The sequence below is a fragment of the Scardinius erythrophthalmus genome (assembly GCF_964197995.2).
Source record: "Scardinius erythrophthalmus genome assembly, chromosome: 22".
NCBI lineage: Eukaryota > Metazoa > Chordata > Actinopteri > Cypriniformes > Leuciscidae > Scardinius > Scardinius erythrophthalmus.
Window position 1 is genome coordinate 6,837,657 of NC_138242.1, and position 15,964 is coordinate 6,853,620.

Here is a 15,964-nt window from a genome sequence, read left to right on the forward strand (position 1 = left end):
AAGGAGGAGGCGGGAACCGGCGAACGTTCAAACACTTTAATCCAAAACAAACACAAAATGAAAGTAAAAGCAGCAGCCCCTCATGGATGACTTTTATGCTTCCAAAGCTCCTCTGTGAGATACGAGGCAGTTGCGGCATTATCAATCATTATCAACCGCCACCAGCCGTGCGCCGTTCTCTCATGGCTCTTGGCCCCAACCTGCTTGCCACATGCCCACAATGCCCCTTGCAGGCCGGGGGGTACCCACGAGACTGTGCTCTACTAACCCCCAGTCACGGCCGCTGCGGCACCTGGGGGTAAGGACAGACGAGCCAAGATAAAAGGAGACGGAAGCACAAGAAGCAACAGAGACGAGAGAGGGGAGAGAGGAAAAGAAAAGGAAACACACTGCCATCCGGTCCTCCACCAGCTGGGGAACTCCTCTACGATGTCTGGTGGTGGCGTTGGATAGCCCTCGTTTGACAGCACTCTGACTCCTCTGTCGCCTGGTGAACGGTGACGGCTCCTCCTGGTTTGGGCAGCCGGCAACGAGTCCCTGTTCACTGCTCCTTCCCATCATGGCGAACGGCAACGAGTCCCCCATTCCCTGCTCCTCCCCATCATGACGGACAGCAGCAGGCTCCAGCCCACGTCACACATACACTACTCCTCTGCTCCCTCACGGGAGGCAAATACCCCTCCAGAAAACAGGCAGCTGGCAGCGAGTGTGTCCGTCCCCCCGGCAACTCACTCCAGCGCACCACCTCGAGCGTCCATGGCGGCAGACTCTGCTTAGCCATGCTCTATGGCACCGTGAATTCCCCACAGCAGCGAGGTCTCTATGACGGCTCGTTCCTCCTTCCTCCCAGGTTTCGGCACCAATGTAACACAGTTTGTTGATAAGGGAAGTAGGAGGCGGCAACTGGTGAACATTCAAATACTTTAATCCAAAACAAACACAAAATGAAAGTAAAAGCGGAACCCCCAATATATATATATATATATATATATATATATATATATATATATATATATATATATATATATATATATATATATATATATACATATACAGTGAGGAAAATAAGTATTTGAACACCCTGCTATTTTGCAAGTTCTCCCACTTAGAAATCATGGAGAGGTCTGAAATTGTCATCGTAGGTGCATGTCCACTGTGAGAGACATAATCTAAAAAAAAAAATCCAGAAATCACAATGTATGATTTTTTACTATTTATTTGTATGATACAGGTGCAAATAAGTATTTGAACACCTGAGAAAATCAATGTTAATATTTGGTACAGTAGCCTTTGTTTGCAATTACAGAGGTCAAACGTTTCCTGTAGTTTTTCACCAGGTTTGCACACACTGCAGGAGGGATTTTGGCCCACTCCTCCACACAGATCTTCTCTAGATCAGTCAGGTTTCTGGGCTGTCGCTGAGAAACACGGAGTTTGAGCTCCCTCCAAAGATTCTCTATTGGGTTTAGGTCTGGAGACTGGCTAGGCCACGTCAGAACCTTGATATACTTCTTACAGAGCCACTCCTTGGTTATCCTGGCTGTGTGCTTCGGGTCATGGTCATGTTGGAAGACCCAGCCTCGACCCATCTTCAATGCTCTAACATCCAAATGGTCATTGGCAAACTTAAGACGGGCCTTGACATGTGCTGGTTTAAGCAGGGGAACCTTCCGTGCCATGCATGATTTCAAACCATGACGTCTTAGTGTATTACCAACAGTAACCTTGGAAACGGTGGTCCCAGATCTTTTCAGGTCATTGACCTCCTGTGTAGTTCTGGGCTGATTTCTTACCTTTCTTAGGATCATTGAGACCCCACGAGGTGAGATCTTGCATGGAGCCCCAGTCCGAGGGAGATTGACAGTCATGTTTAGCTTCTTCCATTTTCTAATGATTGCTCCAACAGTGGACCTTTTTTCACCAAGCTGCTTGGCAATTTCCCCGTAGCCCTTTCCAGCCTTGTGGAGGTGTACAATTTTGTCTCTAGTGTCTTTGGACAGCTCTTTGGTCTTGGCCATGTTAGTAGTTGGATTCTTACTGATTGTATGGGGTGGACAGGTGTCTTTATGCAGCTAACGACCTCAAACAGGTGCATCTAATTTAGGATAATAAATGGAGTGGAGGTGGACATTTTAAAGGCAGACTAACAGGTCTTTGAGGGTCAGAATTCTAGCTGATAGACAGGTGTTCAAATACTTATTTACAGCTGTATCATACAAATAAATAGTTAAAAAATCATACATTGTGATTTCTGGATTTTTTTTTTTTTTTTTTTTTTTTTTGATTATGTCTCTCACAGTGGACATGCACCTACGATGACAATTTCAGACCCCTCCATGATTTCTAAGTGGGAGAACTTGCAAAATAGCAGGGTGTTCAAATACTTATTTTCCTCACTGTATATAGTGCAGCAGGGTGACATAGCAGAGAAAAATGACTAGCACAAGCAGCTTTCACACAGTCCCATCGTCTCTGTTGATGCCCTCCATGCCAGAGAGGGGTCATGTGACTCTGGTGGCAGGATGCATGAACACTGACATCAGCTTCACATTGGTAGAAGTGAGGTGTCCAATAATCAGGGACATGCTAGACAGGCAGTGCTGCTGTCATATGTATGTCAACATGTTCTCTGTGCTACCTGGCCGTGGCTCATCCTGTTAGACAGAAATGTCACTATGCTGGCTCAAATCACCTGTCTGAATAATGAAACACACTGTGGATTTTTTTTATTTTTTTTCTCTGTGGATGTTCCAGAGAAAGACAGATGGTGAAATTAATCAGTAATAAACCCAACGATGAGCAGTACTCCCAGAATTATTACAGAGAGCGCCCTGATGAATAGCGGCTTATTATACATTCCACACCTCACACCAACAATTCAAATATTTCACTCTGATTTTCTCACACCATTAAACGAGGTGTTTTCGGCAGGGTCTGAGGGGTCTATCATAAAACTAATCTGAAATTGTCATGTGGGCTTTTCCACTCAATTGATCCTTGGCATATTAATAGCATGTTATATATGGGCCACTTCAGATGACAATAAATGTGTTCACATGTACATGCATTTAATCAAAATAACTATAGAAAACAACATGAGGACAAGTAAATTATGACATTTAATTATTTTATTTTTTTCAAGTTTAACCCTAAAGTAGATGTATGTGGTGTCACTGTGATGAATACATGAATAATATTTTAAACATTTACTCACCCAAATTATTTTTTTGTCATACATTTTGTTATTTTTCCCTATCCTTTTAAAATAAAGAAATATAATATTATTTTTCACTGTCATGTGCCACAAAAAGACTACAAGAAAAATGACTATGCAAAAAAAAAAAAAAAAAAAAAAAAAAAAAAAAACAATGAAAAAAAATTGTTATTCTCTAAAAAGCTTTTCCGACACATGCTCTAAGCGGCATACCAATCACAACAGACTGGGGCCGGCTGACAAATCAGAACAAATCGGGCTTTTCGGAGGACAAGTTTTTAAGAAACCCAAACTAAAACAGGGCCCAGTTCCCCGATAAGCGCGCTAAGAAGACTCGAAAGATATATCTTACCAAAGTTGTTTATGTTCCTAAGTGTGTTCCCCGAAGTGTCCCTTAGGAAGCTTCTTAACTCTTACGTTCGATGTTACAAAGGCGCTGTCCCAAATGAAGGTGCTGAATTAGTTGGCATCGATTGCTCAGGAATCGATTTTCCACTTCACACGAAGGTGCATTACGGTGTTAATAAAGACAACACGTTCTATGCAAATTAAACATTCCTCAAATTATTCCAGTAACATTTATTTTAACATTAACATTTAAGTTATCAGTAAAATATAGACTATTAATTAAATTATTATGTTAAAACAGTTACAGCAACAAATGTGAAATGAGTATTTGAGTTGATTAGTCAGTTTGCCACAATCTAATTCAGACTTCCCTTTTAGCAATTCTGCTTTAAAATAATTAAAAGGCAAACATAATGGAAAGATCAAAATAACAAATACAAAATGAATGACTGTCTCTTTTCTCAAGCAGAGCTTCAACCCTTCTTAAACTGCTGTAACAAAACAACTGAAGAGTGTGTTGTGGCATATTCAATCAGTTTTCAAGAAGAAAATATTCCTGTTCTTTGAGGAATGAAGGACTTGGAAATCGACTTTGAACCCTGTGCTCCAAAAACATTCCATATTTCCCCCAATTTGGTGACATAATCCATTTTGAATTCAACAGAATGGAAACATCAGAAAAGCTGTGGCTATAGGCTGCACCTGCCACAGAATGTTGTGGTAAAAATGCTTTTCTCTTCTTGTTTTAAAAGCATGCTGAGCAATCGAAAATCTTTTTAAGTAATGTGAACCACAGACCTTATTTCACTTATAAATCGAAAAACGCTTTTCTTAAAACCCATTACATATCCCCAAGGGAAATCATGGTGAATTAGCTTTCAAGGTTGTCCAACAAATTGATGTTATGACTCTACAAGTTCTACAATATCATGAATCCCCCAAATATGTCACAATAGCAGATATTGTAGGTATAGTAGACATCTGGACTGAATTTCTTGTGATTCATTGATTCAGTGAAAGTGATCCTACAATAATTCAACAGAGTTATGGTCTCAGATAATGTAAATAATATAGTAGTTTGAACAGTTTGAGATTGCTGCAAACAACTGATGAAAATGTTCAGATTAGTCAATAAATGTTTTCAACCAATAAGTAATGTACGAGTAACTTGTATGTACAGTATCTGAAGTTGCCACAGTGGTGCTGATTCAATTGTGTGCTAATGTTTCAGGTTGAACTTATCCTCATGTGTCATATATCCATTATCCTGTGAAATGTCCATCTGTATTGATCAGTGAGCTTCAACAAGTGACCTTTTGGTCTGTGCAGTTTTGTCATTTGTCATCATTTTTTAGACTGTTCACCTGGACAAACTAAATAATTGAACAGTTTTTTGTGAGTGCTGAATGAGACATTCAAAAATGGCTTTAGTAGTGGACATATGATTGTTGAAATGATGACATGACACTTAATTTTAAATTTTAAATTATTATTTTGGCCAGATCTATTAATTATTGAAAAATACATCAAAAATGGAATTCTTACATGACTTGATTGAATGCACACAGTCTACGATTAGCATGTTTTTCATTTCTGAATTAAAATATATTTGATATAAATGCATTTAATATGTGATAAAACTGTCACCACTATGTTTGGAGATAACTTAAAACATGAAATAATTTCATGTAGACCCTCATGTGTTACGTCCTAGTTCTGTTTTGGTTTCATTTTCATTCCATTCCCTGTTCTGGTTTGCCTGAGTTCTGTTAGCTTGTTTGTTTCCATAGTTACTCTGCACCTGTTTCAGTTTCTGTTGATTACTCCCTGTGTATTTAAACCCTAAGTTCCCTTGGTTCTTGGTTCAGTCTCATTTATGTATGATGTCGTTGTGCTATATGAGTTTTATTCCTGTATTCCCCTGTGTGTTTCCTAGTAAAGAATTTGTAATTGTATCTCATGTGCCTTGCAAATTTAATATCACAGCCAACACGTTACATCATGGTTAAAATATCACATGAATTGACCTTGTTGTGACAAGGAAAGGAAAGTGGGACACTTAATATTCAACAATATTATTGATCTGCCTGCAATGACACCATTGTATGAGAACTGAACTGAGCTGGACGATGACGTCACATTTTTTTCTAGAGCGGCTAGATATATAAATTAACGTGAAACTCTAAAAATTAGAATACCATGCAAAAGTTAATTTATTTCAGTAGTTCAACTTAAAAGGTGAAACTAATATATTATATAGACTCATTACATGCAAAGTGAGATATTTCAAGCCTTTATTTGTTACAATTTTGATGATTATGGTTTACAGCTATGAAAACACCAAATTCAGAATCTCTGAAAATTTGAATATTGTGATAAGGTTCAGTATTGTAGGCTCAAAGTATCACACTCTAATCAGCAAATTAATCCAAAACACCTGCAAAGGGTTCCTGAGCCTTTAAGTGGTCTCTCAGTCTGGTTCAGTATAATTCACAATCATGGAGAAGACTGCTGACCTGACAGTTGTGCAGAAAACCAGAGTCCCAGAGTCTGGAGGAAGAATGGAGAGGCACACAATCCAAGATGCTTGAAGTCCAGTGTGAAGTTTCCACAGTCTGTGTTGGTTTGGGGAGCCATGTCATCGGCTGGTGTTGGTCCACTGTGTCCAGAGTCAACGCAGCCGTCTACCAGGACATTTTAGAGCACTTAATGCTTCTTTCAGCAGACAAGCTTTATGGAGATGCTGACTTCATTTTCCAACAGGACTTGGCACCTGCCCACACTGCCAAAAGTACCAAAACCTGGTTCATTGACCATTGGAGCCATCACTGTACTTACTTAAGCAGTACTATGATGCTATTTTCTTCTAGAAACAAGCTCTGTTGCATTATTTTCCTGTTCTCACTGTAAAGCAAGTGATAACAATATGCATTGTAAAAAGCTCTGTATAAATAAAGGTGACTTGACTTAGTTAAGGTTGTAAAATGTCATGTGGTGTGACTCCCCCAAAAATACACGAGTATATTTTTAACAACTTTACTTTTTTTTTTTTATATGCTCCACTTCTTTATCAAGGACATTCTTATTTGTCATTCACCCAGTTGCCTCATTAGTGGTGTTTGTTAAGACAAAATATTACTACTGATTCTACTGATATTCTTACATTGAAAAAAAACCCAATAACTATTAAACTGTTTATGCTGTGTGGACCTCAAATCCAAGGAATCAAAGTTCAGTCTAGAATCTAGAGACCAAAATATCACAATGACAACATCCTAAAAACCAGCCACAGAACCCTATAGCATTGTGATGGCAAGTTTTTTTAATTTAACTTAAAAACTTTTGTCATATGTATTAAAGATAATAACAAAGAAGCTTCAGTCAAAAGATGAACCGACTGATATTTCCGTATGTGTGCAAATGGCTTTGCATTTCTAATAAATAAAAACACCATGGTGATGAGCACTTGGAAAATGACCTCTTGCTCAGCATTTCAGTTCAGATAAAGCCTGTGTAAAATACCGGGGAAGTGGAGGAGTAGATGTCAGAAATCATAGTGAGGGATCGCAACCTCTTTCAGTGTTCCTTGAAATGTGATGATTATAATGGGTGAAGTCGAGTAGGGAAAAGTGTTGAAAGAATACGGTCGGGTCTCTCATAAGCTTTCTAGTGCAATTTTGAAGAAACGGGTATTGATCTTTTTTTTTGTCCTCATCACACAAAAGCCATTCCCTCGTTTGCCCTTCTCTTGCACCCATATCACCAAGTGAGACAATTGTTCATCTAGCACAGATCTGGGTGCAACATCTTCTGCTTTGCAGCTGAAGTTGAAAAATCAGAAACAGCAACAGTAATAGGCAAATTTTTGGAATGGTTCACCCCAAAAAAGATCATATTTTGTCATTATTTACTAACCCTGATAGACTACATTTTATTTTGATAGTCCACTGATAGTCCCCAACAGACATTCTGCTTACTATAAGTTACTTTGCAGCTACATGTCAGCTACTGTAACACTCAGAGTATTAGTAGACTGTTTGGTTAGGGTTAGGGCTAGTAGAATTAGTTGACATGTGCAAAGTTCTTATGGTCAGTAGAATGTTTTTTGGGGGGATGTAGCAAATTAGCTCTATTAAATATGAATAATCAATAATAACTGGTTATAATTGATTATGAATATTTGTAATATGTTGTAAATTAATATTACAATCAATTAACCTGTTTGCCCCGTGAACATTCAGTGTTAATTGTTTATTAATTCTAAGAAATGTACATTTCCGGACCATGGGAAATGTCTTTATTACTTTACAGTACTACTAGGAGCATGTAGTCAAGATCTATGATTAGGGACTCCATATACTGTATGAGCTTGAGACACGGACAACTTTACGTGTGACATGAACAAGACTTTATTAACTAGACTAAACATGTAAACTACTCTAACATACACATACAAATTTACCAAGGGAAAAAGAGCTGAAGCAGAATACAGGAAAACAAGATGTTATAGCATTGTTTGAAATTCAGCAGATCAACAGCCTTGAGCAAACCATCAGTTTAGTTCTAACACGCCCTTCTTTAAAAGGGGTAAGGACACTTAAAGTATCAAATAATGAGACTAAGTTTGATACTTGCATGTCTTGCCCATTTGAATTAAACTGTCCTGATGCAATTTGTTGAGGCTCCAGTTGATCTTTGCTGATGTGGTCTTGATGAGAGAGAGCCAGTGGGACTCAGAGGATCTTTGGTGAATGGAAAGATAAGGCCGCAGCCTAACACAAGCTTGGTGGTCCTTAGAAACTTCTAGTTCAGCATCATCTTCACGTCAGCATTTCAGAAAGGGACTAATAGAGTAAGACGGCTGATAAGTGATATTTACATTGATTCCACATGGTTGAGTGAGCAGTCTGATGGTGGTGACAGCCTTAAACATGAAGATCTGTGGGAGGCTGATCTCCTGGAGCACCAAAGGATCCTAAAATCTGAAACATACAGATGGGGCCCTGAAGTAGGTGCAGAAGGTCCTTAACAATCTGTAACATGCAGATGAAGGAACCTTGAAGTGAAGTTTTGCTCTCCAGAGCTTAACCTTGTGGCAAATGTCTGTTTGTCTTCTGTCTCTCTGGGCCAGACATTCAGACCTTGTTCAATCCGCTTTTGTCTCTCCAGCATGGAGACTTGGAATGTGCTGCATATGTTATTGTCTCACTCGTCAAAGACTCTGAACGTAGTGTTTGTTAAATCTCTTTCCTCATAGAATGGAGGCTCAGAACGTGGTCGTATATGTTGCTGCCTCACAAGCTGTAGACTCAGATCATGGAATCTGTTGTTGTCTCTCTGGAAGAATCAGAGGCTCAGAACGGTACAGTGTATATGTTATGTCTCACCTGATGGAGACTCAGAACTTGTATCTGTTGCTGCCTTCCATGTATCGGGCTGCAAGCTCAGATCGCAGAACATGGTTGTATCTGTTACAGTCTCACCCTTGCGGGCAGGGACTCAGAACTTGGTTGATCTGTTTCTGTCTATCCCCTTATAGGACAGACTCAGAATGAGAATGTACCTGTCTCACTGGATGAACCAAACCATTAGCTGCTGGCATCAGTGTGTCCCACCCTTCTTTCCCCTGTGGAACTCATTTGCATAAATCACACAGTCTTTAAAGTGTCTTTAAAGTTTTACCAATACATTTCTCACTTTCCAAACCACCAATGAAATTAACTTTTTCAGTCACCGGCCATTTTGGCTACAAAATTTTCAAGTTACCAGCCAATCAGAACTTCTACTAGCCCCTATTTCTTTTTTCTTTTTTTCTTTTTTTTATGGCAGTCACAAACCCAGACCTCAGCAATTAGTCTCTAGATGGGTGAAGGGTAGAAACTGCATATGGACCATTTAGAGGTCCTGTCCTTCTGTCTTCTTCTTGCCCTCTAAGATGTGTCTGGCTGTTGTCTTAGCATCTTGGTCTGAAGGTGTTGGACAGTTTTGTGTGTGTGTGTGTGTGTGTGTGTGTGTGTGTGTGTGTGTGCGTGTGTGTGTGTGTGTGTGTGTGTGTGTGTGTGTGTGTGTGTGTGTGTGTGTGTGTGTGTGTGTGTGTGTGTGTGTGTGTATGTGTGTGTGTGTGTGTGTGTGTTAGTCCACCAAGATCCAATTAAAATGTTGCAAACCTTTCTCCACTGTTGCAGTAAGAGAGGAATCCGGCCATAAACTGGGCCCTGGAATGGGCTGATCACCACAGTCAATTTAGGCCTGGTTTCACAGACAGGGCTTATATTAAGCCAGGATTAGCACACAATTAGAACATTTTATAAACATGCCTTAGAAAAAGCATTACTGGTATGCATCTCGAGACAAAACAATGGCAGTGATGTATTTTAAGATATTTCAGTGCAAGTTGCTTTCAGTTAAGACTGCTCAAACTTGCATTATAGTCTGGGACTTTAACTCATCCACACACAACCTAATCACAAGCTCTTCCATTCAGAACAATGGTAACCACAAAATCTTCAACACAACTGAAACTTGTTTTAAATGTCAAACACAACAGCATTAAACACTAACAGGCCTTTCTCTTCATTATCTTCTAATGTTTTATGTGAGGAAGATCAAATTTAAAGTTATTATTAACTAATACATTTTCTAAAGCAAATGTGGTGACTATGGCAGAGGTTTAACCAGAAACAGAGCATAAACAGAAACGGGTCACCTATCACAATAAATAGGAGAAATCAGAATGCCCAATTTGGCACTTCTAAAAGAAGTCCCCCATTACAAACAGAGCCACTTGTCAGCGTCATTGATCGTATACTTACAGCAGTTCTTGCTGTTTGATGACAGCATTGGAAGCTCCAGATACCACAGCCATAAAGTGGTTGGTGTCGTGATACCTGTGCTCTTTATTCTAGACTGCACATGTGCAGTGGCTGGACCAACCTCAACTTATTAGTTTTATGTGAGTGTAAGAAATAACGTTTATTACACAATATCCATATTTTTGAATAAACTTACTCCCTCATGTGTAAAAAGTGAACCTTTATGATGCCTCGCACAGTTAAACAGATTCTGCCTTCTAATCCAAGAAAATAAAATAAAGTGCCTAAATTTAAGATTTAAGAAGTGTTTTTCAAAGCAGTTTCTTTTTCTATTCTTGAGATGTTAATATTAAATATTGCTGCAAGGCTTTGGTGAGATTTATCAGAGGTAAACAGATACAGGCCCTCAAGCTACACGCAAACGTGTTTTGCGATACGTCCATTCACAGGCTGAAACTATCACATGCTGCAGAATTGTACAAGATACTTTCTGTTTAGAGTTTTCATTCTTTCCTTTCTGATACAGCCATCATTTTATTTAATTCTCCTGTTTTTGTTTTGTTTTTTTGTCATTTTTGGGGGGAAAATGTCTTCCAACCGGTTTCTTTCCTCTAAACGTGGGAGTTTTGTTTCGACACAAAAGAATGCATGCAGAATAAACAAGCGCTAAATGGAGGAAATTGCTTTGTAGACTCCTTAATGACGCTTGTACCCTTCCTCCCCCTCTTCAGAATATTTTGGTCACAGATAAGCATGTAATCGTTGGAGATGCACACCCGCAGACTGCAGCCCTTTGATGTTTACAAGCACTTCTCAAACCCGCTTAAAATGCTCAGAACTGAAAAGCAAGAAAACAGATGTAGCCTAATAGAATATTTCTGTCGCTCTAAGGAAATCGTCAACAGAAATGATACGGTTCTCCACAGCTGACTAATAAGGAAAATAAGAGGTGACTTAGGCAGTAAGACGTCTTTCTTAACCTATGTTGGTCTACTTCGCTTTCTCACTAGCATTAATCAGGGACAGACGTATGAATGACCAGATCATGTCATGCCTAAGATGTAGAAATAGTCCAGAATAAGCATGCGGCTGCTATGAGAGCACTGAAACAAACAAAATTACAAATTTCAGATTACAAAAGAAGTGAGGATATCTAATATAAAAGACCATCAAATACACATTGCGGTCCAAAAATCGGACACCACATTTCAATTTTAAATTGAAAATAAAATTTAATATTTTAGGATTTTAGACACAGAAATTTCAAAAAAGGAAAGAATTTTTTTAATCCCACTATGTATTTCCATATTGTGACCAGCTTACCAAAAAAAAATTGAAAAAATAATAATAATCAAAATGATCAATTATTAGGGTCTATAGGCTCTGTAGAATTAATTTGCTCATGTAGTATTTTGTTACATAAATGATTCAATACGGAAACTTTTACAGATTCCTTATATGAAATGAGTGATGTCTTGATGTCTACTGCCTACAAAGCAGCATCATAACTAAACGGGACTAATCTGGAATGCTTAATACATGCAGCACTCATTGTGAAGTGCAAGGGGATTCACACAATCCATTCCAAAAGGGTTTGACACTAGCATTTTGCTTAGTCAGTACAGCAGTACATTTAAATCATATTTCCAAAACTTTAGAAGAAGTAATTATGAAATTATGTACTTAACTCCTAGTTAAGTGTGTAAAAAAGCACTATGTTCAGCTAATTGCATTTAATATACATTTAAACTTCAATACATTGTCTCCAAAAACATTTAGTTCACACTTAAGTATAGTCTTTTAAAATTCATTATTTCCATTCATAGTATTCATTATCTAGCTTTGACTGGGTTGGACTTTTCTGACACTGACTTTGTTGCAATGCATGTGATTTGATGCTACAGTCCCTTTAGAATTTCCTCAAATGAAGGTATCTCAGGTAACACCATAATAATGCTGGCTTCTTTTTAGAACCACCGTCACGTCGGCAGGGCCGGTTCTAGACATTAGGAGGCCCTAGGCAAAATTCATGTTGGAGGCCCCCCACCCCCAATAAAAAAACACTTGAAACAAATATGATTCCTAACCTTTTTATACAACATTTAATTTTAAAAGCAGTATATTTTTACTTACACAGTACTACATAAGTTTGGACACATTACTATTTTTAATGTTTTTGAAAGAAGTCTCTTATGCTCATCACGCCTGGATTTATTTGATCAAAAATACAGAAAAAATAATATAGTGAAATATTATTAAAATTTAAAATAATGGTTTTCTATTTTACTATACGTTATATTTCTGTGATGCAAAGCTGAATTTAGTGTCACGTGATCCTTCAGAAAACTTTATAATATTCTGATTTATTATCAAATGTTAGAAATGGTGCTTAATATTTATTTTATAACCTGTGATACTTTTTTTCAGGATTTTTGATTATTAAAAAGTTGTTTTAAAAAAGTCTTCACTATCACTTTTTATATATTTAACACATCCTTGCTGAATATTCCTGTTTCTTTTTTTTCTGTATTTTTGATCAAATAAATGCAGGCTTGTAGAGCATAATAATCAAAAACATTAAAAATAGTAATGGGTCCAGACTTTTACCGGTACTGTATGTACATATTAATCAAACTTTATCTAAGGTAATCTCTTTTTTGTTTAATGAAGATGTTATTGTTGTTGTTGTTGTTATTTTGCTGTTTTATTCAATTTATTCACAGTTCCAGAATCACACTTCAGTAGATGAGCATATGTGCTTTATATTGCATTGCTACCTTAAATATGTTATACACAAATCAAGTGGAAGAGAAAAACACGATCGCTACTGAGCAGAAAAAAAATATATAAACTGATATTATTGGCGTAATGTCAGGAATCTAATCAGCAGCAGAATTTAGAAGATAGACCCATAGATATGAGATCCTTTATTTGAAACATTTAAAAATATTGTAGTGTGTTGGCTTTTTAACTTAGAATACAGACGTCTTGTCTTTTAATTTTGTAGCTTTTTTACTAGTCAGCTATGTTATTCATTGTACGCGCAAATTCAAAGCGTCGCGTCTGGGCACGTTAATGACGCTCGCGCTCTTTTAAACTCGTAATAAAGCGGTGAATGATTTTTCCAGAAATGACGCTGATCTACAGTACAAGTTTATATTTAGAATACATTGCAATCACTCCAAAATAGATGACGACAACTCACACACCTGCATTATGAGCTGTGCTTCTTTGTGTGCTTATTAGGCTTTTGCCTCGCACCTGATGGATGCGTTCGTTACACACTACTTTCAGAAGCCGGCACCCGCTTTGTAACGGACACATTCATTGGTTTAACTGCAGTAATGTAACAGTCTATGGTTAAGATAAACATCGTCACTATTTTTAGTTAACTAATAAATATTGAAATAAATTGTAGATAGGACTTTTTTTTTTTTTTGTCCCTCTGTCTGGGCCCCATCCCGCCAATCGGGCCCTAGGCACGTGCCTAGTTTGCCTTTGCGTTAATCCGGCTCTGCACGTCGGAATCACATCTCTGATTTTTTAAATGCTGTCAACTGAGATCTCACTATCTCTGTGTCTCTTTCACTCTTTCTGACGATGCATCTCCTATTGACTGCTCACACAAGTTTGGATTATAAATCTCCCCAGGTTTGCTCAAACTCTCCACCCCCCTCATTTTTTTTTCCTCCTACACATCAGTATTCACAATAAGCTTCTTATCTGCTATGTTCCCCCATCATTCTTTCAAGCTGAACTTCATCATGACTTCAAATGAGCTCCATCTGTCACTCCCAGCCACCCGGTGGCCTTTGCTCTAGCTGTGCCCAGTGGAGGGGTCTCAGAGGGGGTGGGAGCAGGCCTCCGTAACCCCGCCTCCTACTGGGATCAGAGATGACTGACAGGCAGTTCACAACCCTGCCTCAAACATTCAGTCGGGACCACTGACACAAACTTGCAATGTCAACTGCAAACACATTCGAGGCACAGCTTGCTACAGCTGACAACGCTTTAAGGAGAATAAATAGTAAAGGTGACAAATGGCTGTCATCTTGACAGCCAGATCAGTGTGGCTTTATTTGGCCTTTGCCTTATCTATGCTACTGAATGTAGCAGACATCATTTATGATGTCCATGGGACTTTTCAAGATTTTAGGAAAAAACGTTTAGGTACTGTAACAAGTCACTCTTTCTTTAAATGTTTAAGAGTCAAAATCTGCACATGGGTAATAATGGAGCAAGTTTTAAAAAGTGTTTTTTCACTATTATTTACAACAGAATCTGCATTTCCATTATAAGAGACAATAAGATCAACTTTGTGTCTCAGAACCACTCCTTTCTAGCCTGGGTGCCAGCCCGAACCCCGCCCACAAAATTTTTTGGTCGGGAAGTTCGGTCTGGACTCGATCCATTGAGGAGTAATTATGCTCGGCTCCCAAAAGGCCGAGCCAATCAAATTGCCAGGGCGGGCTTTAATCTATGATGGACAGATGATCTGCGGTTACGTAATCACCCACGTCATCAAAGAGCGGTTGGGTTGAATTAGTTTACAACAAAGATGACTGCCGCTGGAGAATTGAGATTTCACACTTACAAATAAGTCAGATAGAATAAATGCGTATATGAGATTTAACGAGTTCACACAAATAAGTCAGATAAATGCGTATATGACGTGCTGTCCGAGGAGAGGGCTGTGGGCTCGGTAGCCATTCTCCCCCCGTGTTCCTGGTTGTGAGAGAACAAGCCAAGACAAGAGTGAGGATTCGGGGTGGTGGAGGGATGCTGAAAAACTGTCAAGGAGTGTTAGGTAAGTTGACAGAGTGATTAAGCTTCCTCATGCTGATAGATAGGGGTAACGTTTTGTTTGATGACAAGTTGATATTGGATTGATTATTTGTACGTGCTCCTCCCGAACTTTGTTTATGAAACATCATGTGTAGATTCCGCCATCGCGTCTGTTATAGAAGATATCGACAGTGCATTTTAAAAGAGGAACAGAGAGCCGCAACATTTTGTTGGTTGAAAATATGAATGAAGAACATACGTCATTTACTCCGTTGCTCTGATTGGTTGTAGGTCTATCCAATTGAGTGCAGAGTTGTTGTTTTTTTCTGGTTCGGTTGAGACACGCCCCATAATCAAAGCTCAATGGAGCAGTATCAGACTCACATTCTGACTAGAATATGAGTATGACGAAGTCAGGCTAACTCCTTTCCTCTAAAAACAAATTTTTTTAATAGTTAACGAATTTGCGAAAGTTGAATGTAACATTTTTGACAAGCCAAACATGTCAGTCTCCGAGTAATTAATTAATTTAAGCCACAAAATAAAATTCATTCGATAAAATAAGTATAATGAACTACCCAAAAAGCATTTTGAACGTATGTTTTATTATTAGCCAAAAATCAAACAGTTCACCCCTTACCGCACGTTATCACATCTGTCAAAAACTTAGGCTGGCTGTCGGTTGGAATTTAGGAACTAAAAACATCGATATAACACAGCCATATGCATCAATCAATTCAATGAATACTTGGCGACTAAGAAATAAATAATTATTAACTTATGATCCGCATTCAAATTTCACAAC